At 35.5% G+C, this 27,434-nt stretch overlaps 3 long non-coding RNA genes across 7 annotated transcripts; 2 read left to right on the top strand and 1 right to left on the bottom strand.

Annotated features, from left to right (window-relative positions):
- Positions 1–16,794: 16,794 nt before the first annotated feature.
- LOC135769037 (uncharacterized) lies at positions 16,795–24,915 on the bottom strand. Of its 5 annotated transcripts, none has more exons than XR_010542337.2 (10): positions 24,129–24,915; positions 21,993–22,053; positions 21,708–21,867; positions 19,846–19,905; positions 19,705–19,749; positions 18,864–18,941; positions 18,700–18,753; positions 18,297–18,468; positions 18,089–18,186; positions 16,795–17,426 (listed from the first exon to the last, which is right to left on the bottom strand). It is a non-coding gene; the product is annotated as an uncharacterized lncRNA (long non-coding RNA). The 5 variants fall into 5 exon arrangements; XR_010542336.2 differs by having other exon boundaries at positions 18,085–18,186; XR_010542339.2 differs by lacking the exon at positions 24,129–24,915 and adding an exon at positions 23,147–23,188 and having other exon boundaries at positions 18,085–18,186; positions 21,970–22,053.
- LOC135769042 (uncharacterized) lies at positions 18,307–21,838 on the top strand. The gene is made up of 6 exons (XR_010542346.2): positions 18,307–18,441; positions 18,691–18,773; positions 18,881–18,959; positions 19,858–19,923; positions 20,805–20,893; positions 21,721–21,838. It is a non-coding gene; the product is annotated as an uncharacterized lncRNA (long non-coding RNA).
- On the top strand, positions 22,121–27,222 carry LOC141281918 (uncharacterized). The gene is made up of 4 exons (XR_012336332.1): positions 22,121–22,661; positions 23,637–23,737; positions 25,088–25,173; positions 25,796–27,222. It is a non-coding gene; the product is annotated as an uncharacterized lncRNA (long non-coding RNA).
- Positions 27,223–27,434: the final 212 nt, after the last annotated feature.

Below are 27,434 nucleotides of genomic sequence, written 5' to 3' on the forward strand. Positions count from 1 at the left end.
GCTCAGGTGTGTTTGTTCAGGGTAGGAGCTAAACTCTGCAGTGCTCCGGCCCTCCAGGCTAAGATTTGGGGAACCCTGCTGTAGAGAAACAAAAGTCAGGGCTCCAGACTAACTTTTTTCACTAGGAGCACAGTGGCCCCCAACTGAAAATTTTAGGGGCGCAACCAGAAAATTTAGGGGCACACACTGTAAATCAACATGCTAACCAAATATTCACATTTCTACTAATTTCCACTGTATTACTAATAAATACTTGATGATAGATGCAGAAATTACAATGTGCTGTTTCAAATTCAGTGTCACATTTTATTGTGCGCTTTTGGAAAAAAAGGTCAAATTTACTGGTTGCACATGTGCGACTGGATGTAAAATTCAGTGGCACACTCTCAAATTTAGGGGCAAAATGCCACCATTTGGGGGCAGTCTGGAGCCCTGAAAGTAGTGGTCGTAACAATTGCACTTTAAAGACAGTGGCGGAGCCAGAGGGCTATTTGGGGTGGCAATTGCCACCCCAGACGAAGTCCTTGCCACCCCTGTTGCCACCCCGCTGAAAACATTACTTCGTTTGATTTTTACGAACATTTCTCAAATCTCCCAGCGGACGTGAATGCATCCTACGCAGCACGCACAAGCGTGGTGTTGCTGCTATCTTTTCATTACGCTTGTTCGACTTCATGCGGCGCTGCAAGAACCGACTGCCGGAAGATGTCAAAGTTCCGCGAGAGCGATTTAAAAGCAAACTCCTCCGTATGATTTCGTGAATCACTCTCGCGGTACTTTGACGTAATGCAGCTGTCTATTCTCGCGGCGCCGCATGACGTCGAACAAGCCTATTGGTTAAGCTGACACGCAGCTCGTACTCCAAAACATAACGCGCCAACACGCACATGATCGATGAAGAGCGTTTTGTTGGTATGTACGGCTTTTATTGGTATTAAATTAAACGAAGTACTGTTTTAACGGGAAGTAAGGAAGACATTGCACTGTAGTGCCTAGCAGTAATACTTCAATGAGCATTACTAGTCTTGTGAAACTGACAAATACTGTCACGCCTTCGTGAAGATGCTTAAAACAATAAAAAACTTGTCGTTAGCAAATGTTCAGCAACAATCGGGTAGGCTTATTCATATTGTCACGTGTAATGCAACATATTGAACTTAATAAAACGACCGTGGATATAGAACAGGGTTGTAAACAGCGCGCTTTTTTCGGCGCCTCACGCTTTTTAAACGTCAGTTTGGGTGACTTGGGTCTGAGAGGGTTGGATTATAATTTCACAAAGTCATCTGAAGCCATTCCATAGCTTAATGTGAGGGACAGAAGTCTATTTACATAAGTACATTAAAGTTAACGGGAACTAGTTCCCTCCTCCCTTAACATAACATGTCTAGATGTCTGTAAGCAATTTTCCTTGTGTTGTCAAATAGGCTAGACCTCAATATACTCAGATTTTGTCGTAGTGTATTATTTTAATATTTGTATTATTAGTAACGGTGTACTTATGGTAAATAATAACAAGCAAATTGTTCAAAATTTTGGTTTCTTCATGAGGTGTGTAACTATAGGGACGATATTACCAACTTCTTTCTAAAGAAGCAAAAGTCAGGTGCAGATCAGGTTCAAACAGATCCCAGTTGTTCTATTTTTGCTGTATACTTAATACATATATAATTGTGTACATTTTGGAAAAGAAACAACTTTAATTTAATCTATATACAGTGTACTTGAACACTTTGTATATTGACCCCCCAAAATAATACCTCGCCACCCCTTTGCAACCCCTGTTTTAAAAGTCTAGCTCCGCCACTGTTTAAAGATTGAGTAAAATGGCGAATACATGCCTGCTGTATTTTCAAGGGTGTGTCACTGAGGAGGACACAAGGAAGAGACGAGAGGGTTGTTCAACTTCATGCAGCGCCTAAAGAAAAGACAGGCGGATGACGTTAAAGTACCGTGAGTTTGTTTCGAGAACCATATGGAGAAATCTAATTTCGAATAGCTCTCACGTTACTATGACGTCATCCGCCTGTCGGTTCTTGCAGTGCCACATGAAGTCGAACAAACCTAATGGAACATCAATAATTTGAGGAGAAAAATAGGAAAAAATAAATTCTACTTTTATGTTTTTTAATTGTTTATGGTTTAATATATTTTATGCCAGTGTTTCTTCTTACTTAAGCCCGTTTTACACAGAAATTCTGTAAAATACACGGGATATGCATCCTGGATTTTTCCGGAATAGTTAGATTTTTTTACATTCACACTGCCAAGTTTACCCGGCATGTGACGGTCCCGGAAAGACACGCGACCTATTGAAAGTCCCGCCCTCTCTTCTACGCAGCGTCTGAAGTTTGCATATTATATATTATTTCTCTCTCCAGAAACAACTTGCGTGCATTTTTGTTTATGATAAGACTACAAAGGAGCGCGTGAACGCACAGTTCTATGCTGGTGAATGATCTCAGCTTCAGAGTGGATATTTGACAAGCTCCCTGATTTCTGCTTTGATACAGTTTTTAGACATTTCTCATCATGATTGTTTATATGCATTTAAAACCCGCATTTTGAGGAGCTGAACGATATATCTCGTTGGGATGACATGCGGGTATTTTCGTTTATTATAGCTCAAATGAGCACGTGACGCTGCTGAATGATCTCCGTTTCAAAGCAGTAAGTAACGAGCTAACTTACCTGATATCTGCTTCAGTCCAGTATGCTGACATTTCTCGTCGTGAATGTTGTAAATCCCTCATTTTAAACTTCATGTTGCCATGACACGCGTGTCCTCACTACGGCACGTGCGTCATTGTTTATGCGTCTCATATATCATTTCCTGATAACTGCTTCAATCTAGTTTGCAACATTTCTCGTGGTGAATGTTTATATGCATGTTATCTCTCGCTGTAAGGAGCTGAACCATAACTTGTGTTGTGATGATGACGCGCGCGTCCTCACTTCGACACACCCTTTACGGCATTCTTGTTCACACAGAGGGTTACCCGCGGATCTTACTAGGTCCTCTTTCCGGCAACGATCCCAGAAGATTAACGGAACGAGTTTTTGTTCACACAGACGCTTGTCTGGCAATTTTACGGGTATTTTCTGGGACCAGAGGTCTGTGTGAATGGGGTTTTACTGAAAGAGCTTGAGTCACCTGTTATGAGAATAGAAATGTTCAATTATTGACAATCAACATGTTCCTAGTCCTAATCTATCCATCTTTCTAATCGACCTGGCATTGCACACAATGAATACTGTTGGCTCTGTGTGACAAATTACTTATGTTCCTCTATCCTCTATCTATAAGTTGCTTAGGATAAAAGTCTGATAAATACATAAATGCAAGTTTAAATGAAAATCAAAAATTTTATCATAATGGAGGACTGCAGTTACATTACCAGTTTATGCTGTGACCGAGTCAGTGGCTTGCTCCAGCAAGCTTTAGTAGGTTTTATCATGTGTAGTGTGGTCATTTGAGGACCCCTATTCTCTTTACCTAAAGACACAATAAAGACAAAGACATATTATAACTGTGCATAGCTATATAAAATTATGCAAAATATCATTACTTGCACTGCAGAGGTAAACCGCTAAAGCGTCACAGATATGCCTATATCGCAAGATAGTGGCTTTGACCGGAAGTACCGTAGGGAAAACAAACTTCAGCTGCTTGTTTTCTCCCAAACACGAATTTACTTGTTTAAAAATAACAATAGCAGATAATGTCCATTTAGGTGTTATTTTGAAATGACTGAATAATGTAACTAATATTTTATATTTTTTAGCATTATTATCAAAATATATGTTAGACAGCTGGAAATGTTGAATAAAATAAAGAGACCCTTACGAAAATTAACCATGGTTAAAAAAACATGGTTACTGTAGTAAAACCATGGTAACCGCAATCTAACCACAGTGTTTCCCCTATATTTATTATTATTATTATTATTGCTCATTCATTGTTCGTCAATGTTAGTTAATAAATTTATATGATAAACAAATTTTAAATGATGCATTTGTTGGAGAGAATAATCCTGTTTTTTTATTATCTGTTCTGTTGTCAGACATAAAAACGAGTCGACTATAAAGTAGTGAGTAAACACGATGCAGTCACACCTTGGGTTTAATCCAACCAGCTGTTCCTTTAACTCGGCTGAAATCCTGATATATAAACTCGATTTATAATTGTCTGACAAAATCATACATTTACATTGAAGCCTTACTGCTGTTTTCTCATCATGTCTTTTTGTGTTATGAGCTTTTTTATTTCAAATGTGAGTTTTATTGTATGTTGCGTACAGGGCTTGACAATAACTTTTTTGCTCACCAGCCAAAGTGGCTAGTTGTTTTCCAAAGTTATTACCTACTCAGCATTTTCACTGGCCACAATTTTGTTGCTGGTAAAATACATTTTATATGATTAAACTTGACTATGGCATCCTAAAATGACTGAGTAAATGTACTCGATTTAGCTAGATTAGATGCAGATTGACTTTCAAATGCAGAATGACCACCCAAGTTAAGACTACATTATTTAGCTGTTAATATCAGTATAGATCATATCATATATTTAGGTGCATAAAAAACATGCTAGAAAGGCATAAATAGATTAACTTTAATATATTAACAGTGGAGCGCGGTGTAGAAGATTAACTAAAAAGATAAACACAACGTTGAAAACACAAGACAAACACTTTAAATATTTATTAACAACAGCATTAAAATGTATATGCTTGATCATGGTTTCTGTTAAAAGTGTTTTAAGACTTTAAATGGCAAATGTCGAGAGGGTATTATTTTTGCACAAAGTAGCCTACATTAAAATGATGCGCGAACCTCTCCACTTGTGGGTTTCCTTTGATTTCGGACAAAACTGGGACGTGTGCTTTCAGGTATGCGCTATGAATTTTTTCTCCGCTCTTGCCCAGAGAGTGTGCACACGCACTTTAAATCTCTTCGGTCACTTCCATGCAATTGTTTTATCCTTTCCAAAGTGTGCGTGCATGCGCCCAGACTGCGTCCCGTGCATTCGCAAATCCATCAGCTTTTGCGCTCTCTCTGGTAAAAGTTGGCGCTTGGTCCGCAACGCGAGCCTCCACTGCATCGTGCGCGCGTCTCAGGCCCTGTTTATATTCGACCATTTGCGTTTTAAAACGGCATTTTAAAATGAAAACGATCCTCGTTTATACTGGCATTTTAAAAAGAATCTTCATCCACACTATACACCACCATAAACGCATGAAACATGACCAATCATGTAACTGGGCATGCGCATAAAAGTGTAAAATAACTTATTACTCTAATAATAGCTTACCTTTGCGCATTTACGCAGCCTAGGGGTGTGCGATATTGACAAAAAGTCATACCTGGGTCCTTTGCTGGCAACTATAACAGACACTATTTTTTAACCTATAAAAATGTGTTTGGGAAAGTCTTATACTGTTCTATCTCCCCCCTACAACATATTAATATGATTAATAGGTTAATATTGATTTTATAACTAAACATAAAGGTTTTTATGATTTAAAAAGAAAGCATTCAAGTGAACAGTACTAAACAGTAGCGAACTTGAAGCAAAAATAAATTTCAGCAAATGCAAACTTCAATCAAACATAGTAAGAAGTGAAGTATTGCTTTAGTCTACCAGAAATGCTTATTGCATTAATTTTTAAAAGTGTGCGAGGTCCGTGCACGTCCTCCGCTAGCAACACAGAAATAGCTAAAAGCAAGCGCCTAAACGAGCATTATATATTAATGATGTTGAGTTTATTGTTTTTATTAAAACACTCTGAATATAAATGTGTGAGTAATTATAATACAGACAAAAGAATAACAATTAGAAGGCCATAACCAGGCTGAAGAGGTGTTAATGTGCCCTATCCCTTGTGGTTGCTTAAACTGAATAGGGCTGTCTGATCCACAAAACAATAGAAACAATTCACTGAATGAAAGATTTGTAGACTGATACAAGGACAGTAAACAGTAGGTATCAATGTCCTTCGAAATAGCATCAGTTGAGTTCTCGATGAAAATGAGTTTTTGGAAAGTAGCGTCTTGCTTTGTAAACAGTCAGCAATATCCCGCTTGTCTCTGTCTTACTTTTTATTAGAATTTTTATTATTAGAAGTTCTATTTTATCATCTTAAACCTCCGTCTCACGATTCTGTTTACGACTCTGTTTATGCTCTCCTCATCAACAATTGATCAGCCTTATATCTGACAGATACTTTAACAAAGTAAACTTATATTTTCTGACGTGATCTGGTGTCCGGGGCTGGATCGTTTTATTTTTTCTGTGGTGTAGAGACCAGATCTAACATAGGGGTGGGCCGGCTATGATAAACCAGCAAAAATAAGTCAACTGCTACAAAGATTTTGGACCATTGTCTCTATTGAGGTTATGCGCCAACATCAAAATGTTGTGCGTGTGTTCATGAAAATTTAACATCTGTACACGCATTTAAACAATTAAATCAAGTGATTTTAAGCCATTGAAACACAAACTGTAGAGCTATATGCGCGCACTGTTAGTTTGTGAGAAAAACGTGAAAGCTGCGTATCCACTTCTTATTAATCTCTCACTGCTCTTGACTAAATCATTTTACACCTTTTTTGGTCATATCGCCCACTCCTAGTTATAACAGGAAAAAAAATCCTGCAGCATAATTTTGTTTAAAACAACAAGATTTACTGCTATTTTAGATAAAGTTTGGAAGATAAAGCTTGGATAAATATATTTGATCTATGGTATAGTTTAACTAGCAAATACCAAAATGTGTTTATACAGTAGCTAGCTAGCCAGTAAATCAGTTACCTAAATGCAACCACTATTATAATAACTATAATAATGTTTATTATGCCTTTGTGTTATTCAATGAAAGAATTAATTAAAGTTAAACGCCCAAACTTTTAATGCCTCTTTTTCATCTCCAGCCACACCCACAAGTGAAAGTGATTGAGACCTTCAGTGAAGCTCCTCCTACAACAATCCACCAATAAATGCTGGAGTCAAACACACAGAGAAATCACTCCATGTGTGACAACTGAAATCTTCATGACATAATGTTGATGCTGGTGAAAGAGGAGCTTGAGAAGATGACAGATCCACAACCATGCAGAATAAAGAATGAAGATACTGAGGAACAAATAGGTTGGTGGCCTGTCAATCTTTATATATTATTATTTATTGTAATAATAAATAAAAAATAGTTTGAATGCAGTGTAAGGTTAAACCTACATATGAACAGTGTCAGCTGGAATTAAACGGGGTGGCCAAGGCTAATTTACGAGGTCCATACAACTCCATGAAAGAAAACAACCCCCCTCCCCCCAAAAAACTGTCTTAACAATGCCCATTGTGATCAACTCTGCATTTCATTTACTTAGGCATTTAGCAAACACTTTTCTCTAAAGCGACTTATAAAGATTAGAAAATAATAAAAGCTATGTGTCATAGGGAGGGAATAGTACAAAAGGTGCTTATAATAAGATACCAGTTTTCACTATTTCTAAACAATACTTAATTATTGTTAAGTATAATATTTTTTTTTTTTTAAAAGGCAGTGCGTCGCGCCTTGCGTTTCCAAGCCTTTAAAGCGCATTTGGTGTGATTAGCTCCTAATCCAGCCTACTATGAAATTATTATGTAAAATGTGCAATGTATGTAAATATTTTCTTAATATTTGTTTTTAACAATGTGCTGTGCTGCAGCACGTCGAAATTAACACGTCAATTAACAGGAAATTAATTATTGGAGGGAGTGAAAGTAACGTATTAAATTTGGACACCCCAGACAACCCTGTAGCTATGGCACCTTATTGGAGAATTACACTGTATTGCATAGATGGGCTGAATGTGCTGAAAGTCGCAGACTGGAAAGAGCCGAAGTCTGCTCTGCTGCTGTTTTCAACTGAAATTTAAAGGGGACTTAAAAACGATCACGAAAACCCTGTACAGTTTATGAAGCTAACATAGCAAAACTTTTAGGGGGCTGAGAAGAATTTTGAGGGGGTTTAAAGCCCCCTTAAAAGTTCCTAACGACGTCTGTGCTTCACATTAAAAAATAACATGACATCTCAAATGTGTTTTGTCACTCTGATTTATCAATATGAACTATTTACTGTCTTCATTTTAGATATGATGGAAGTGAAAGAGGAGAGTCAAGCTGAAGTGGACGAGAAACATCAGATTGTAAAAATAAACCATAATGTTTCACTGAAAGAAACTCTGAAGACAGAAGACATAAAGTGTGAAAATAGTTTCAGTGAAGATGAACGCTCTGCAGATCACAAGAGGACTCACAGTGAGGAAAACCTTTCACATGTCAACAGTGTGGAAAGAGTTTCACCTCTCAATCGAACCCGGCACAAGAAAGCTCATGGTGGGGAAAAGCCACACGCGTGCCAGCATTGTGACAAGAGGTTCCCATATACAAGTCAACTTAAGATACACTTAACAGTTCACACTGGAGAGAAACCTTACACTTGTCATCTGTGTGGAAAGAGTTTCAGAATTAAAAGCAACCTTACAAGACACATGAAAATTCACATGGAAGAGAAAAGTCACGCTTGTCTTCAGTGTGGAAAGAGTTTCATAGATAAAAGTGGACTTGATATTCACATGAGGATTCACACTGGAGAGAAACCATTTACATGCCATGAGTGTAAAAAAAGTTTTAACATTAAAAGCAACCTTACAACACACATGAAAATTCACATGGAAGAGAAACCTCACTCTTGTCCTCAGTGTGAAAAAAGTTTCAGAGATAAAAGTGGACTTGAGATTCACACAAGAATCCACACTGGAGAGAAACCTTACATATGTCTTCAGTGTGGAAAGAGTTTTAACTTTAAAAGCAACCTTACAAAACACATGAAGATTCACACTGGAGAGAGACCTCACGTATGTCTTCAGTGTGGAAAGAGTTTCAGAAGAAAACTTCACATTGAAGAACACATGAGGATTCACACTGGAGAGAAACCTTACACATGCACTCAGTGTGGAAAGAGTTTTACAAGTGAAGGGATTCTTAAGAAACACATGACAATTCACACCGTAGAGAAACCGTTCACATGTCATGAGTGTAAAAAAAGTTTTAACTTTAAAAGCAACCTTACAAAACACATGAAGATTCACATAGGAGAGAAACCTCACGCATGTCTTCAGTGTGGAAAGAGTTTCAGAGATAAACGTGGACTTGAGACTCACAGAAGAATTCACACTGGAGAGAAACCTTACATATGTCTTCAGTGTGGAAAGAGTTTTACAAGTGAAGACACTCTTAAGAAACACATGACAATTCACACGGGAGAGAAATCGTTTAAATGTCATGAGTGTAAAAAAAGTTTCAGATTTAAGCACAACCTTACAGCACACATGAAAATTCACACTGAAGAGAAACCTCACGCATGTCTTCAGTGTGGAAAGAGTTTCGTAGATAAACGTGGACTTGAGACTCACACAAGAATTCACACTGGAGAGAAACCTTACATATGTTTTCAATGTGAAAAGAGATTCACAAGTGAAGGGAGTCTTAAGAGACACACAAGAATTCACACTGGAGAGAAACCTACCATCTGTGTGGAAAGAGTTTCAGAATTAAAAGCGACCTTACAAAACACATGAAAATTCACATGGAAGAGAAACCTCAGATAAAGACAAAGCCAATCATAAAGCAATGTGAGACGGGACTCATTGCAGAAAACGAGATCTGTTAACCATTTGTGTACAATAGACTGCATTACCTTTACATAACACGGTGGTAAAAGATTTGAATCTCATTGAAATGATTTCTGGGTAAAAAATTCTACAATGACTTTCTTACTTAGTATTTTTGTCTTGTTTTCTGTAAAAATATTTAGAAATTGTATAATTCTTTGTTGAATTTTAAAGGAATATTCAATTTTTTAAAAAGAAAAATCCAAATAATTTACTCACCACCATGTCATCCAAAATGTTGATGTCTTTCTTTGTTCAGTCGAGAAGAAATTATGTTTTTTGAGGAAAACATTGCAGGATTTTTCTAATTTTAATGGACTTTAATGGACACCAACACTTAACACTTAACTCAACACGAAACAGTTTTTTTCAACGGAGTTTCAAAGTTCTATAAATGATCCCAAACGAGGCATAAGGGTCTTATCTAGCGAAACGATTGTCATTTTTGACAAGAAAAATAACAAATATACACTTTTAAAGCACAACTTCTCGTCTAGGTCCGGTCCAGCGCGACCTAACGTAAATGCGTAGTGACGTAGGGAGGTCACGTGTTACATATATAAAACGCACATTTGCAGACCATTGTAAACAATAAACTGACACAAAGACATTAATTAGTATCAGTTGACATACAACAACGTAGGAACGGTCCTCTTTCAACCCACTTGTAAACACTGGGGCGGAGTTTCGTGTTCGTCCTCTGTGACCTTTTGACGTCATGACGTATTGCTTGGGGTCACGCTGGCGCATCACGACGGGACCTAGACGAGAAGTTGTGGTTTAAAAGTGCATATTTTTTATTTTTCTTGTCAAAAATGACAATCGTTTCGCTAGATTAGACCCTTATGCCTCTTTTGGGATTGTTTATAGTCCTTCGATACTTCGATAGAACGTGTTGTTTTGTTTGTAAAGAGCATATTTTGCTAAATTAGCATTGATGAACAAATTAGATTTTACTTGGATTAAGTCGTGATCACGAGTAAACAAGCAAGCAAAAATAATAATAGTGCAGTCCACTTCAAAATACACTAAATATTATAGACAGGAATTACATTATGACATTTGGATTATCATGTCGTGATCACGAGAAAACAAGCAAGCAAAATAATAATAGTGCATGTCCTCTCTAGACTTTGTTGTGGCAAAAAGTCTTAGCTTGAATCTTCATAAGAAAAAATACTCAGGAGACAAAGGTTCCAGGTGCCAAACAAAAATTACTTTATTCGCTCAAGCCAACAAAGTGACACAATCCACACCCCTCAAAGAGGTGCTCAAAGATCATCTGCCCTCCCAACATCTGACTCCATTTTTATACAGTAAGATCAAACACTTCTTATCTGAGATGACGTATACGCTTCTTATTGGTCTCGGCCTGCCACAATTAATTTATTTGTTTGATGTAGCAAAAGCACAGCTTAACCCTTCCTCATATCTAAAATGATATATTCTACTTATTGGTTCTCATTGCCTTGGCCTAGCTTGCACAGATGTCTTATTATTAATATAGCAAAGTACAGCTGGACTGCTCCTCAAATCTTAAAATGACGTACTCTGTTTATTATTTTGATTGGCCTTTAGCTTTCCCTGACACAACTAACTTATTGTTAATGTAGCGAAGTACAGCCGGACGACTTCACTAATCTAAAATGACGTAATCTTGTTTGTCGGTTGTTTTGACCTTGTTTCTTATAATAATCGTGGTGAGAACAATCGTGGCATTGTCACAGGATCGCACCTGGGGCCTCATTTATAAAGCGTGCGTACGCACAGATTTGATCGTAAAGTGTGGGGTCTGAGCAGACGTACGCACTTTTGCTTGTCCAATTGCTGCAGGTTTTTGGAAATATAAGTCATTCTTGCTGTTTGAAATTGGGTTTAAACATTGACAAGCGCTCTTTTATATGTTTGACATTAATTACACATCGTTTAAAGGCGGAGATGTGAAACTGCTCGGCTGCGCGCACAAGTTCAAGTTCATTTGCGATATATAGATTTGAAAGGGGTACGCGCGTTTTCTGTGCGTACGTTCGGTTTATAAATGACACGTACGCATTTTTGTTAAATGATCGTAAGATCAAATGTAGGATGTTTTTTACGCAGCATTTTATAAATGAGGCCCCTTGGCTCTTTTAACTATGAAACGAAAGTTAACTGAGAAAACGAAAGTTTAACTGGGTGTCTTATAGCCTTGCGTAGAAACAATAGGCCTTAGGCCTAATATAATATTAATACAGTATATGATCAGTTATATACCCAACAAAAACTACTATAACTTCCGTAGTTTTGATCGTGTCATCAGCGTCTGATAGCTCACAAGCTTTGCTGTTGCTTCTGCATTTGGCTATCTGAGGAATAAAAAAATATGTAAGAAATGCATGCTCACTATGAGGTAAAATCTGTTTCTTTAATAATTTTATATAAACATATTTTTTAAAATTGAACATTAAAATCAATCATGTGGCTATATTTATGTCATTTTCATTGTTTATATGGATTTAAAACTACATTAATTTCATATGATAATGCATTAATTACACAATTAAACAAGTCATTAAACAAAACGTTAATAAACAAAACATGCCGTTTCAAATGTAAATATGATGCCAATATGTCATTTATTCCGATTGAATAGTATTTGATATAAAAGTTAGTCAACACTTTTATTTTGGAGGTTTTTGCATGAAAGCAGGGGTGTTCAGGTTGTTAGAAACGTAAGTGCCATGGAAAAGACTGAAAGCTCTATAATATAATTCGTTTGATGTCTGTGTATGCACAAATTTGTGTGAGCTGTGCACACTGTGCCCCCTTAAAAAAATTGGTGCATGACGCCCCAGCCACCTTGGGTGTGCATTATTTTCTTATAATTCAATGACCCGTCGTAAATTTTTCCTTACATATAAACACTCATGTTTATGATCTAGAGCAAACACCTTCTCACATCCAGTAATAAAATATATTAGTGAGTCATTGAATCTTTCAGATTTAAAAAAAGAATTCAAACCAATGAAACATTTCAAAAAGTTTATAACATTTCATATTTTGTCTCTTGTGCAGTATGTGTTATTTTTTTTAGTTGGCATTCAGAATCGTGGTAGAATTATGATCTTCATTTAAAAAACTAAAAGATTGTGATTCTATTTTTTCATTATAGTGCAGCCCTGTCACAGTGGCTAATGCTTTTCCATAGTTACTATCCATGTTGCGGTGACAGAGGCTGTGTCTAAATACCCACACTTGTGGTCTTTGCACTTGACCACTTGACTACTTGCATGACCTATTTCCTGTATTTTGCCCAAGTGTTCTAGTGGATGTGAAGATCCCAAGTTGCAATAATCAGATGATGTCTGCATCATTTCACTTTGACATGAGTAAGTAACTTTTATTTAAAACCTTGATCAGATTATTTAAATTAAAGGAAAAGTTTAAATCGCCCAGGTCTACCCCAAACATTTAGATCTGTAATTAATGCATAAGAAAACAAGTGAATCATTACACCCCTATAACATAAAAGTCAATCTTAGCATAACATGACGGTGAAGGTTAGAAATAAACTCATTATCTGTTATAAATACAACTAAACAAGTGAAACATTAAAAAGTCTGAAACAGATGGTGAATGTTTTACTGACGTTAAATGATTTAAAGTCGTCTCTTTTATCTTCACACCTATAGAGTGAAAGTGATTGAGACCTTCAGTGAAGCTCCTCCTACAACAATCCACCAATAAATGCTGGAGTCAAACACACAGAAATCACTCCATGTGTGACAACTGAAATCTTCATGCCATAATGTTGATGCTGGTGAAAGAGGAGTTTGAGAAGATGACAGATCCACAACCATGCAGAATAAAGGAAGAAGATACTGAGGAACAAATAGGTTGGTGTCTATTTTTCAATCTTTATTATTGGTGTTTGAGGGATGATAAAGCTTTAATTAATTTAAACCCAGGTTTCACAGACAAGGCTTAAGGCCAGTCCTAGACTTAAACACAAGTTTGAGCTCTCTTAACTAAAAAAAGTTTCACTGACAGAGCGTAAAACATTTATTTGTCTAAAAAAACACACCATATTTTTTCTAAGGCATGTTCATAAAAGATGCTTAAACATCTTAATTTAACTAAAGCTAGTCCTGCTAGGTCTTGTCTGTGAAAGCAGGCCTAAGTGTCTGACATTATAAGAACAGAAAATTGGCATTGAGAAACATGAGGGGAAAATTAACCAAAATCCATGAGATGATAAATTATTGCATCCATAATAAACATTTCTTCACAAGACTTATGAGTACTGCATCTTGTAGAGTTGAGAATTTGCTAAAGAAAATCCATTTTACCCACTCATTTACATGAAACAATAGTTTGATTTACTTTTGTAAGACACTTTTGTTGTGCAAAGGCAATATGCAAGGGAGTGTAATGGTCATGAATATTGATGTGATTCACACCTGCAACACCCTTATGGCTCATCTATCAATGAGGAGTGTGAAGCACCTAGAAGAATGAATGTGAGGAGACTTAAATGATAAGTGCTGGAAAGATGATTTGGAATGAGCAACATGTTTGAAGTTGATAGAATCAGCAAGGTCAGTTTTGAGAAGAATCGAGGTAAAGATTTTTGAGTGTTCAAAAGTAAAATCACTGCATATACCTTAAATCACTGGTAAAACTTAAATAAAAAACTTAAACATAGATTTAGCACACAAGTCAAAAACAATATTTATAGGAAAAATATATGTTCAACTTTCTTTTACTGTTTAATTGACATTGAGACAGACAGCTTTAAGATCTACTGTAATGCAGGGGCGTCAGTTTGTGTTGAAAAGTGTTGGGGACAAAAGATAAAAACATTACAGCAGGACGAGAAAAATATTGAATAACGGCACATCAAAAATGGGCATAGTGTAGGCTTGTCCGCTCATCAAGAAAATGCATCTTAATTTAAGAATTTTTAGATATTTTTACTGAAAACAAGACAAAAATACTAAGATTTTTTTTCTTGAAAATCTGACTTTCTTACTTAGTATTTTTCTAGTCTTGTTTCCAGTAGAAATATAAAAAAAATCTTAAATTAAGATGCAGTTTCTTAATGAGCAAAATGACGTAAGAAAATAAGTCTAGTTTTTAGATAAAATCTATATATAATTTAAGTGAATTTATGCTTAAAACAAGCAAAAATATATGCCAATGGGGTGAGAATATTTTGCTTTAATGAAGAAAAAAGGAAAATTTTTTGCTTGTTTTAACCACAAATTCACTTAAATTGTATTATTTTTTGTCTAAAAACTAGACTTATTTTCTTAGGTCATTTTGCTCACCAAAAAAAAAAAAATACTAGACAAAAATACTAAATAAGAAAGTCATTTTGCAGTGTAAGTTGCACAGGTATTGCTTGATTTTTCAGAACATTTTAACCAAATGATTTCAAAAAGTGGTGGGGACAAAATCAGCCATTTCAAATACTTTCAAAGTCCATGAAAGAACCCCCCCCCCCAAAAAAAACTGTCTTAACAATGCCCATGATGATCAACCCTGCATTTCATTTACATTTAGGCATTTAGCAAACACTTTTGTCCAAAGCGACTTATAAAGATTAGAAAATAATAAAAGCTACGTGTCATAGGGAAGCAATAGTACAAAAGGTGCTTATAATAAGATATCAGTTTTCACTATTTTTAAACAATACCTAATTAGGCATATGATAAATTAGTTAAAACAAGAAATTCAAAAAAAAAGAAAAAAAGAAATTCATGGACTTTTGAGCTAGCATGTTTGTTTAAAATTTTTGCAGCTTATAAAAAAGGTTTTATACAGCCTCTGTTTCGTGTTTGTTTATTTGTTTATTTGACAGGGACAGTGCATGGCACTCGGCCATACCAGAATTAGCTACAAGCTAAATTTCATCTGTAGTCCCTCAAACAAGAAACAGTGGCATACAAATTATCCAACAAACACTTATAAATATACCACACAAGTAACCTCTAAAACAACAAAATTTCACATTCTTAAAATCACAATAAAACAGAACAGATAAAGTACAATAGTAATAGACATAGACAATACAATTTTAAGATACATCAAAAAATTAATTTCCTAAGTTTGTGATTAATGGGTACATGATTGTATAGATTTTAGCTATGATTTTATTTTATATTTAAAATAAGTGTTCACTTGTTAATAATGGCAAAAAATAAGTATTTATGCTCTAAAAGGCTTGAATTTTATTGCATTTTCACCACTTCAAAACTAAGATTCGTTAGGATTCGGATCTGATAAGTGAATCCAATTTGGAATCGGAATCGATAAATTTGAAATTTCAATATTTGATTGACAAGACAGCTGACTCGGTGGTTGCTTAGCAATATAAAAAGCTGTGTCGCAATAGAGGTCTACACGGAAGACCCGAAGACCCGGGACCCGTACGGGTTCGGGTCTATATTTTAAATGATCAGCCGGGTCCGGGTCGGGTCTCAATTTATTACTTCGGGTCCCGGGTCTGTTTAACATTGTGGGTAATACCCGAGGTCAATCGGACTCGGAGAACACACACTCACATTTAAATAAAATATTTCAAAATCAGCAACAAAAACTTAGATGAACTGTCGCATAAATTTTTTCTTTGACGCTAAAAATGCTTTAAAAAGTTTATATTTGGTTTCTCCAACCAGGCAGCTAACGCGCATGTGCTCTTTTAATGTGTCTCTGGCTACCAGTCAGGGGCTTCTGTAGTGAGACGCAATTACTTTACCTTTGATAATTAGCTCTTTTATTTAGAAGGCGGGACCTATTCCGCCGTACCGCACATTTTGCACTGACTTCTCTTATTTTTATAATAATATTATAAATTGACCGTCTTGCTGTTATATCTAAAGTTTTCGCAACTAAAAGAGCACAGAGATGATAGCAAAGAAGCAAAGCTAACGAAAGCAGCCATGGCACTGAACGAGCAATCGTTATTATAATCCAAATGGGCAAACATTATTAAGCAAGTTGACCCGATGTAAAACTGCGTTATTAATCACCATGACTGTAAAGTGGACTTTAAAAGCTGGAATAAGCATTAAACATTTCAATCGTCAACCCAGATAGCACACGTACGTCTCAGATACGTATCTGCGAGGTAATCACTCAGATTTCCATTCCGTCTGGAAAACGTATTATAAAGGTCGTTTGCCCATATGAATTACGTATCTGAGACGTACGAGCCCAGCCGTTTTGAAGACGCTTTTAAGATCTTTTCAAGACGCTTGATATTTAGAATGATGGTTAGCAGATGTTTCTAAGATATTTCCGAGATGTTTCTCAGATCTTTAAAAGATCTTTATAAGAGCTTTAATCGAGCTCTTTCTAAGATGTTTCTGAGAGCTTTAAAAGACGATTAAAAGATCATTAAAAATAAATTGCTCTAAACTACATCTTCTACACAGTTATACACACATATTATTACAATATATCATTGACAACAATTAAAACAGTATTTTCAATAAAACAGGCAGTTGATTGCGTAAAATTTATTAAAATTAGACAAAGGAAAACATTCATAAGATGCATATTTACACGAGTGTATGCAAAAAAGCAACTTTTTTCTATAACATACAAAGAAACACAATATCTTTAAATTAATCAAATGCTTCCTCGGGCAAAGAACATCTTTTCCCGATGATCCGCGTCTCCTTCAGTGGTAGACGGACGGATTCTTCATCTGCAGCAGCTGCATTCTAAAAGAAACCATTACAAAAATAAGGAAAAATTAATTTTACAAACTATGTCATATGTTTTCTTTGTTTCCTCAATATAACTCTGATTAGAATGTCAAACAAAGATAAAATCCGTATTAATCATCAATATCGTGTATATTATTAATATGAGCATCTTTGCGTTAAATTCGTGCTACACCACACCATGCACTTATATCGACGTCGCAATGCAAAAGAAGAAGGGCAAGAAAGAAACCTGTCCTGGTCTGGCGATTTAAGGGAACATTTGTTTAAGGTATGTAGTAATAATACATTTTAATAATGCTGGGTGTGGGATCAGTTAACTAGAAATTTCGTTGATAATAAGCAATGTATGTACAGTAACTAGCTAGTTCACGTTAGATATTTTATTCACGTGTCTGTGGTTATTTTAGGTTTTTGATAGTTAATTTCACTGATAGTTTGAGCCCGTGTAAATTTCTTATAAAGCTGTAATTATTATTTTATTTAACATTATTATGTTTGCTGTCAAGACTGATATTTATTTATATATATTTATTGACGTTGATATGTAAACTTAACCTACTCAGTTGTACTTGACTAATGCAATAATGACAGGTCCATCTGTTTAAGTATATTGTAAAACATTTGAACATAACAACATTTGGACATAACATACACACATTGTTTCCGCCTGCATCAATTTAGTTGTATAGCTGCATTGCTGGTTAACACCTCTGGGCAGATTCTCCATGTTCTTCTTTTATGTGTAGCTGCTCACCTTAAACAGATACAGTACATTGAAGTAATGTTTAAAACAAATTAAGCCCTATAATATTGTTTATGTTTACAATAATTGGTAAAAAGTTTGACGGATAAAATGGTTCTTACCATTCTCTATATAAGCCCCTCTGTTAACTTTTGTTCAAGCCTGTCTAGATCTTTTATCAGTCTAGAAAGATGTTGGAGAAAAGACATCATCCTCTTCTATAATCTCCATCTGTAATTGGACTAACAACTGGACCAGTGAATGCAGGTGACTCCAAGATTGTCTCGTTTACAGCTGCAATATCAAAAAAATAATTGAATTGAGGCTTTTTATATACATTTAGTATTTTTTATTAAAATTCATAATGAGCATATGTATACATTGATTTAAAACAGTACTCAAGACTGTAGATTTACTGTGAGGTTTTGAATGTTGGACAGATTATCAGACCTGCATCTGCCTCAGACATGTTGATGTTTAGCTAATGACGATTTTAAATACATTTATTTTTTTTAGGCAACTTACTCTCCATTCGACCTTGCAGGTCACACCATGGTCTCAAGAGGGAAAATGAGTGCTCTATGGATTGAACAGAAAAGGTAGTATTACACAGTGTTATGTTGTATTTAAATGCCAAGAACAATGCGTTTATGTTTTCTTCCTAATTATGTCAACAAATGCTCTCTTACCTTGCATGGTACTTTAGGTGAATCAAAACTCCAACCATCTGTATGAGGGTCTGGATGGATAAAGGATGCCCACTGGAGCTGGAAATGATGGATCAGGTCATTTTCATTTGTCACATTTACAAAGAAGCACACTCTAAGGATTGCGTTACCCTGTCTGTGGCAAATACACTAGACAAAAGTATTGGGAGGCCTCATTCTAATAAACATGTTTATTTATTCCAGTATGTCCAATCAAAACAAATATAAATGCTATACCATATAATACCACTACAAAGAATTTTGATTTTGATTTTTGTCGCAACAGTTTTGTAAGTGCCTTTTTCTGTTCCGAAATAACTACAGCTTCTTGTACAAGTTATTGATAGGTTTAGGTGATGAGTTTTTGGCTAAAAACCTTTGAGTCATATCAAAGGTGTTAGCTGAGTTAAGGTCTATTCAGAGCAGTCAAAGTTCTTCCACACCAGACTGAATCACTAATTTTCTGTTTGAACCTAACTTAGTTTGTAGGGTCATTCTTAAGTTGGTATTGAAAAGGGCCCTGCCAAAACTCTTGCTATAAATTTAGCATCAAACGGTTTTTCTAGAATATCATATGCTGTAGCATTAAGATTTGTGCTCATGGAAATAAGTAAAGTATTTAAACCTGTTTATTAGAAGGAGGTGTCGCAATAGTTTTGTCTATATAGTTTATGTTTAACAAGCCAAAATAACTAGGGCTGCTTCTTTTTAAGAACTTTTGGGTATTTTTAAATCAGCCAGAGGAATAACAGTCCTTAAATGTGTAATGTACTGCCATAATTTTGTAATGATCAAACGTGAGGTCAGATTTTTGTTAACCTACTGTGTTCTTTCTTGATGGTTAGCCGAGTGTCCCAGGACAGAAAATCTGTTTCGTATGGATCAGAGTCAGACATGAACATCTAATATGTAATATCTAGTGATATGTTTTCTTAGATAATGCTGTGAACAAATGCTCTTTTACCTTGAATATTAGGTGGATCCACACTTGAACCATCTGTATGATGATCTGCACCCACTGGATCTGTAAATGGTGGTGCAGGTAAGTTTCACAAGTAAACAAACTCAAATCCTATTCAGACCATTCATGATTCCAGCAATAACCAATTTTTTTCGTAACAATAAGACTGCATTTACAATGCAAATCTTAATGCACAGATCATATTTTTTTTACTATATTCATTTTTTGTTCTGCTCTTTTTATATTTACATAAGACACTATTCATATCTGATATCTGTGTTACATTAATTTCCAAAACTGCAGTTAATATGAGTGTCATGATTTGCACTTGAGTTTTGTATCGACTTAAGCCAGGGTCACTGCCAATTTAGGCATGTTTTAATTATGACACTTAAACAATTGTATATGTACTTCGATAAAGGTTTTTGCAATCATGGAAACATAAGTGAATCGCAGACAGCATTCTTCTTTTACGAATGTAAAATGGCTGGAGTAGTGATGTCACTAGCTAGATTAATTTTCATTTGACCTCCCCCACAGAAAGACACAGCACATCATTATATCGTTGGCTCCGCCCACTGGTGTTCAGTCTAAAGTAGTAGTTGTTGACAATCATAAAGTTGTAATAACAGTAAGATTGTGATGTCAGACAAACATTGTGCTGTTGCTGGCTGTGGGAAATTAGTGTCTTTGTAAGGGTCGCAAATAATTTGAAAATATTTATGTTTCAAAATATGCCCCCCTAACATGAACTAAACTGGACTGTTGCAGAGACCAAGTGTAGTAGGGTACGGAGCGCTCACACTAGTCACACCAAACTTTGGAGGTAAAACATACTTTGGTATGATACAGTATGCATAGTGTGAGTACCCCATAATCTTACTGTAAACCATGCCGCTCCTTAGAGCTTATTTCTATGTATATTTTAAACATTCTTCATTCTCTTGTGATTATTTTTGCAGGTTTCTGAATTGATGTCAGATGCAAAGCAGAAGCTTATTTTCTGCCAGTTTGGCTTCATTGTGGAAAAATGCTTGAAACTAAAATGCAGGTGACATTCTTTTGTTTATTGAAGCAATGACAAATAATTTGTCTGTTTAGTTAATGTTTTATACAGTGTAACTGTACCTAAACATTGTTCCTTGAGGTCCTCTGCTATTCACATTTTGTATGTCTTCCTTATTTAACACACCTTATTCAAATCATCAGCTCATTAGTAGAGATCTTCATGAACTGAACTGAGGCTGTGTCCAAATGTTCACACTTGTTGTCTTTGCACTAGACTACTTACATTACGTTTTTTTTGTATTTGGCCTAAGTATTCTAGTGGGCGTGAAGATCCCAAGGGTGCATGTAGAATTATTCATCCGATGGGACACACTTAGCATGTGTAAAAATTTCAATCCAGGTAGTGCCAGCAATTTGCACCAAAACGTGTTTGTGTTTTATTTACTACTTTAACATTTTTAAGTTTTTCTGTAAATAAAATGAACACTCTGAAATGAACAATTGCTTATATCAAACTTTTAGATGCAGAATTATTTGCTCCTGTAAAAAAAGCTCTTTGTTTTGAGTATGTAGCTTTATTAAAGTGTATTATTTATTCAGTAGTCCCTAAATAAACGACACAATGTTGCAGATGTTTCACTAAATGCATAACAATAATGCAGTGAACACCATAGAAATGTTAACATACAATAAAAAGTCTCATGCTTTACATCCAGAACATGATGCACGATAGGATGCACAAAGTGATATTTGGACGCAGCCTCAGTCTGTCAGATCAAAGAGACATACAGAATGCACAGAGCAGTGGGACTCCATGAACAGAGTTGAGAACCACTGCTGTAACTGATTATGCTTACCTGACTCATGCAGAATTCTGGCCTGGTGTTTGGTCCCCCCTTTCTCTGGCTTGTGTCTCCATCATCATTACACTCTTGTCAGTGTAATAGTATCGTCGTCTGCGTACCAAGACTTTGTTTCTCAGCTGTCCCTTCTCCTTCAAGCTACATTTTTGTCAAGCTGCAACAAGTTGGAATACATTATTATTAACGTTTAATGATTTTGATGTATGAAATATGTAACAAAAGCAAAAAATGTATAGACATTCTATTAAGAAATTACCTTTTTGTTGTTTGTTTACTGACCTTTCAACCATATTGCATTTATAATTGATCATCATACCTTTGGTCTACTGTTAACAGGCTACTTTAGAAAACAAAGTCAAACAAAAAAGAGAGAAAAAATTATAAATGCTGAATGTGTCTCATCTTAAATACATTGTTTTTGTTTCATTGAATTTGGATGTTTTGATGATTTAAGGAAAATTTACGTAGCATATATATTGATGTTTTAAATCAGAGTTTGTTAATGACACTTAATCATTAACAAACATTTAAAAAGCTTTATTACAATACTAATTGATAATATTAATGTAATAATCTTGTTTTGTTACACCCTAAATCACTGAGCGCACAAACGCTACCCCTGTTACAAGCATTGAGTGGTTGACTTCATGCAGACATGCGCAGACATTGAAGTACCGCGAGAGTGATTCAAAAGCCCACGAAACAGTGTAATCACGCGGTACTGTGATGTCATACTGGTTAACGCTAAGCCACGTGAAGCCGGACACAAGGGCTACACTAATCTTTGGGCTGGAGTAGCCTGTGGTTTTTAAGGTTTCGTGTCTCATCGCGTTAAACGATCGCAGAACGATTTATTTCTCTTTTTCACCTCGATCTTTGGCCTCGTGTGATTTTACCAAAACCAACATGTGAAGTTACAACGCTGACGAAGGAGTTTCATCAGTAGAGGTAAGTAACCAACATTATGTTATGCATGTAGTGGATCTAAAGATTGATTGTCGTATATGATCATTCTTTTTTTGGTTTGTTTGTTTGTAACGTTTATCATTGCAAGCCAAAATCGAGCTGCAAATCCTGAAGGCAAGGCACGTTGAACATGTAACCGTTTTCTCAGCGGTGGTGGGGTTAACATTTGCTAAGTTAGCCTAGACCAGCCCCTGTTTAACTTAAAGTTACTTGAGTTATAAAATGTATCAATCTTCCCGCCCGACTTGCTTGGAGTAAGTTAACGTTATGTAAACGACCGGTATTCACAAGAAGCCTTAAAGTTTTATAGCGAAGTGGTTTGATAATTAAGTTAATATATTTTATCAGTTGTATTAGCTATAAAGTTATTTATATCTGTGAATTAATTCGTATTTTTGTCAGTTTCTAACAACACATACATGACAAAAGGCTAGCGTAACGTTAATAACGTACGTTAAGTTACTTACCAACACGAACAAACTGAGTCTGACAGACAAATTAACTTAAAGCCAACAATAAATAAAAAAAAACATATTATAAATTAACATAAACGTTATGTTTACGAATTATATTATTTACATGTTAATAATGATGTTAAATGCGAAGAAAATGTTGAAGTGTGCCTGAGGAAAAACGGTCATATGATGAAAATGGCGCTCACGTGACGTACGAATGGCCTCGCGCTTGCGCGACAGAAGGGTTAACTTCCTGCTCCAACCTGCAACCATCTGAATGCAGGGATAATAACAAATAACCAAAGTTTAATAATATTGCTGGATTTTTTATAATGCTTAATAAATGATGCGTGTAAATTTACACATATTTATTACGTCACTGACATTGTTTTTTATTGCGTTTATTTCTTTTATATTGATTGAAAATGAAAACCTTATTTAATTTACCTAAAATTTGTTTGTGTTTAACACTGATTTATGTTGTTCTTCTGTTTAATATTAGTGTGTCCTGGTAAACGTGTGCTCGGAAACATGCAGATTACAGTATTTACAGAGCCGACCTTGAGGCACCCACTGATGGATAATCTGTTTACCTAAAAACAGGTAATGTATAAACATTGCAAATATAATGAATTCACAAGTATATAATTTCACAAATATTAAATATTATTAACAATTATTATTAATAATGTACATATTAAATTATATTATACATGTTCAGTTGTTCTGTTAAGTTATTTGAAGGATATGCATGGTAGATCAATTAGATTATCTTTCTCACTAGCTATAAGCAGCATGCTATATAAATGTTCCACTTAAAGGTGTAGCGGAGAATTTTCTCGAATTTTAGAAAAGAAACGCCGTCTCCGCTTTTTAAAAAAAATGCAATTGCGGCAACACTCCAGATTGACAACTAGGAGGACCAATAGTCTTGATGATCCACCCGGAAAACCTAAATTCTCCGCAATACCTTTAATGTTTAATGCTCTTTTACCTTGATTGTTAGGGTGGTGTTCATATAAAGCAACTTATTGCTCATCTGCTTGAGAGAAAGTTACTGCTGGGGCTCTCCTGCTAAGGTTGTCTTAATTCTAAAAAGAAATTAAGTCATTTAGGCTTAGGTCATAGCAAGTTTTGAATGAATGACTTCACAATCTGTTTTAATAATGTTTATTTACAATGTATTTTATTCCACTTACCTGAATCGTGCAGAGGCTTGATGTTTAGTCCACCGGTTGTCTTCTCCAACCTCTGAGTGAAGCCACCACGAGGGGTTGTGTTAACCAATTTTTTTTTAATTTTAGTGCAAAGTGAGTGTGTCTACATAGTCTAAACGCTTAATAAACTGATAACGTGTAAGGTCATTTAAATGCATAAAATGGTTTTCTTTTATAGGGTAAAGCCCATAAATGGCAAAAACTGATTGGCACAGGTAGTTTTTTTGCTCTTAAACCAGATTTTAACGTCTTTTTTGCCGTTTCGTATGTGCGTATGTCTCCACCTGTGATAGATACACTTCACAAATAAAAGTAAATTAAAACGCTTGAAACATGTTAATGTAATAAGCTGATTTTTATAATATCATAATAAGATAATTGTCCTCTTATTATGTGCATGTAAACATACTCAATGTCTTTGTTTATCCTTTGTCTCAAGTCACACTGAGTGTGAGAAGTAATTTGTCCAGTGCTGTCTGGAAATCTAATGATAACTGCAATTCCTTCAGTCTGACATGATGGTTGAATTACACACAGATAAACTCCCACTTTATAGACCACAAGATTTGAGTTCAGGCAGATTTAGATAGTTGATTGAGTTTAGTTGTTATTGTTTGGCTGTTGGCTCATATTATTATTGATTTTGACAATTTTCTTACAGCCCTTGTCTGTCAAAATAATGCAACCTCTGGTTGTAAAGCACATTTTAAACTGATCTTCTTCATTCTGTCACTAGCCCACCACAATCCATGTTTACCAGCTGTGAAAGTGCAGGCCAAAAATCTTCCTTCACCTGTGGGCCTCTACCCACATGTAGATAAGGTAATGAATTATTTGATTACTGTCACTGGGGCAAAATAACTGCCCTAGAGAACATGAAGAATAGACAAAACTGTGGTATTGCGCTAGCCCTAAAAATGTGAGAATCTTGATGTTTCTAACACATGGTACAACCGCTTAGTAGGCATGGGCCAGTATAAGATTTTGGCGGTATGATTACCTTTAGCAAAAATACCACGGTTTCACAGTGTTGCGGTATTCCCATTGCTACACTAATTTTTTTTTATTTTTAAAAGGCAGGTAAAAATAAAGCCTTTAAATTATATTATATATAATATTTTCGAAATGTATATTACATGTAAACATCAAATCAATCACATGACTTAATGAATTTTGTATAAATACAGTTCATACCTTGGAGACGGTTTCACAGACCATTTTAGTGGTTTTGTAACCTTGACTGTTTAAAACCACGGTGTACCTTAAAACTGGTAACCAGCCCATGCCTACCGCGTAGTATCTATTATTAAGGTGGTTGACAGGTCTGTTTGCATGTTATTGCATTGGTAATAATTTATTGTTTATAGTCCAATATTGATTGTGAGAATTATTTAAATTTCCTTAAAAATGTTCTAACATCTTTTCCTTTCTTTTCTTAATGCAGCACTTCAGGAGAAACCTGCCTGTGATGCACAGATTCAACTCTGGCCCATTGTCATCCCAACACCTCATCAGCCATCAGTTTCGTTTAGTGTCGGTCTATTGCAAAAGTTCTTATAAACTTTAAATGAGACTTTGTGTTAAGCAGGGGTTTCCAAACTTTTCATTCCACAACATATTAAGCTCAGGATACACAGCAGGATGTTTGCAATCCAATAAGACCTTATCACACTGTGTGACAAGGATTGTTTAAACTTCAGCAGTAGACTGTCGATGAAGACACCTATTGAATCTGAAGCTGCGACATCTGTCATCAGCATGCGCTAGTGGTAAACAAATACAGGTTTGCAGATCGTAGAAGCAAACACATTGTTGATTTGCGATGATCATGCTGAACTTCTTACACTGTCATAAAACTATCGTAGGTGTCTTTGGTCCAAGGACTGGGAAAACAGACGTCTTTAAACCTCTCACACTGTATGAGATAGGACCACCAATTAAGAGCCACGATCACAGAAATCTCCACGATTGTTTCACGATTGGTAATCTTTCATCTGGGACAGCCAAACATCGTGCCGTGTATTATGGGCTTTAGACAGGTGTAATCTTATAGTATATCAAAACCATTGCTAATAATTAATTGGACAAACCATCACTACAATGCAACACTCACTATCTTACGGTGCGACCCACAAGTGGGTCTTCACCCACAGTTTAAAAACCCTGAGTATGAGAAAGAGTATGTTGTATTGTAATTAAAGTCACATCTAAGTGTTATGGAACAGTTTGTCATTATATTCACAGTATTACATGGTTCTTTCAGCAGTTAATATGTTACAGTGCTCTTAAAGTGTCCTGATCAGCTTTGGGTCTTGTGAAGTAATGTAATGAGAACGTGATCAATAGCTTTGCAGTATTTTGTTACACTGTGGCTGTAATCATATTAACACATAGGTTAAACATTTTATTCAAATTTGGTAAACAAACTAGTCAATATAATTCATGCTGTGATGCTGGATTAAACGTGGTCAAATGATTGTGTATTGTGTTTTCAATTTTTTATGAGGTTTCTTCATCTATATAAACATTCTCAATATCACCTTTGGTTTGCTCAGAGTTTGTTCAGATGATTTTTAAAACTAAATGTTGTGAAAATGCAAGGTGTGTTACACAATTTCAATGGATGGCGTGGGGTCAAAAACTATCAAAAGTTTCAACCTTAGGTATATAACTGTTGACAAACACACTTAATGTGAGTCACACCCAGTAATTATAATAAGCAGGAATTGCAGTAAGCAGGGTCACCTTAAGATAATCAGCTTGTTGGCAATTGTTTTATTTAATTAAATGTATAACTTTTTTCATTTCAGACTGATAAAACAGTCAGAGGGGCAGTGGCTGTTGGCAATGATGTTCTTGTGTGTTTTGTATTTGTTAATATTTTGTAGTCAGAAAGAGTATGAGATCACCTTTTCTTGTGCATGGTGCTTTATCTACGGTAAGTGCCTTTTTAATGTTTTGGATTAAACGAAAAATGTCTATATTGCTTTTTTATTATACGTGATTATGGGCTTTTATTAATTATATTTAATTATATTTTTTGCTTCAAAATTAATGCCAACCCTTAAAAACATGTTGACTAT

Source organism: Paramisgurnus dabryanus, chromosome 3 (assembly GCF_030506205.2).
Source record: "Paramisgurnus dabryanus chromosome 3, PD_genome_1.1, whole genome shotgun sequence".
Taxonomy (NCBI): Eukaryota; Metazoa; Chordata; class Actinopteri; order Cypriniformes; family Cobitidae; genus Paramisgurnus; species Paramisgurnus dabryanus.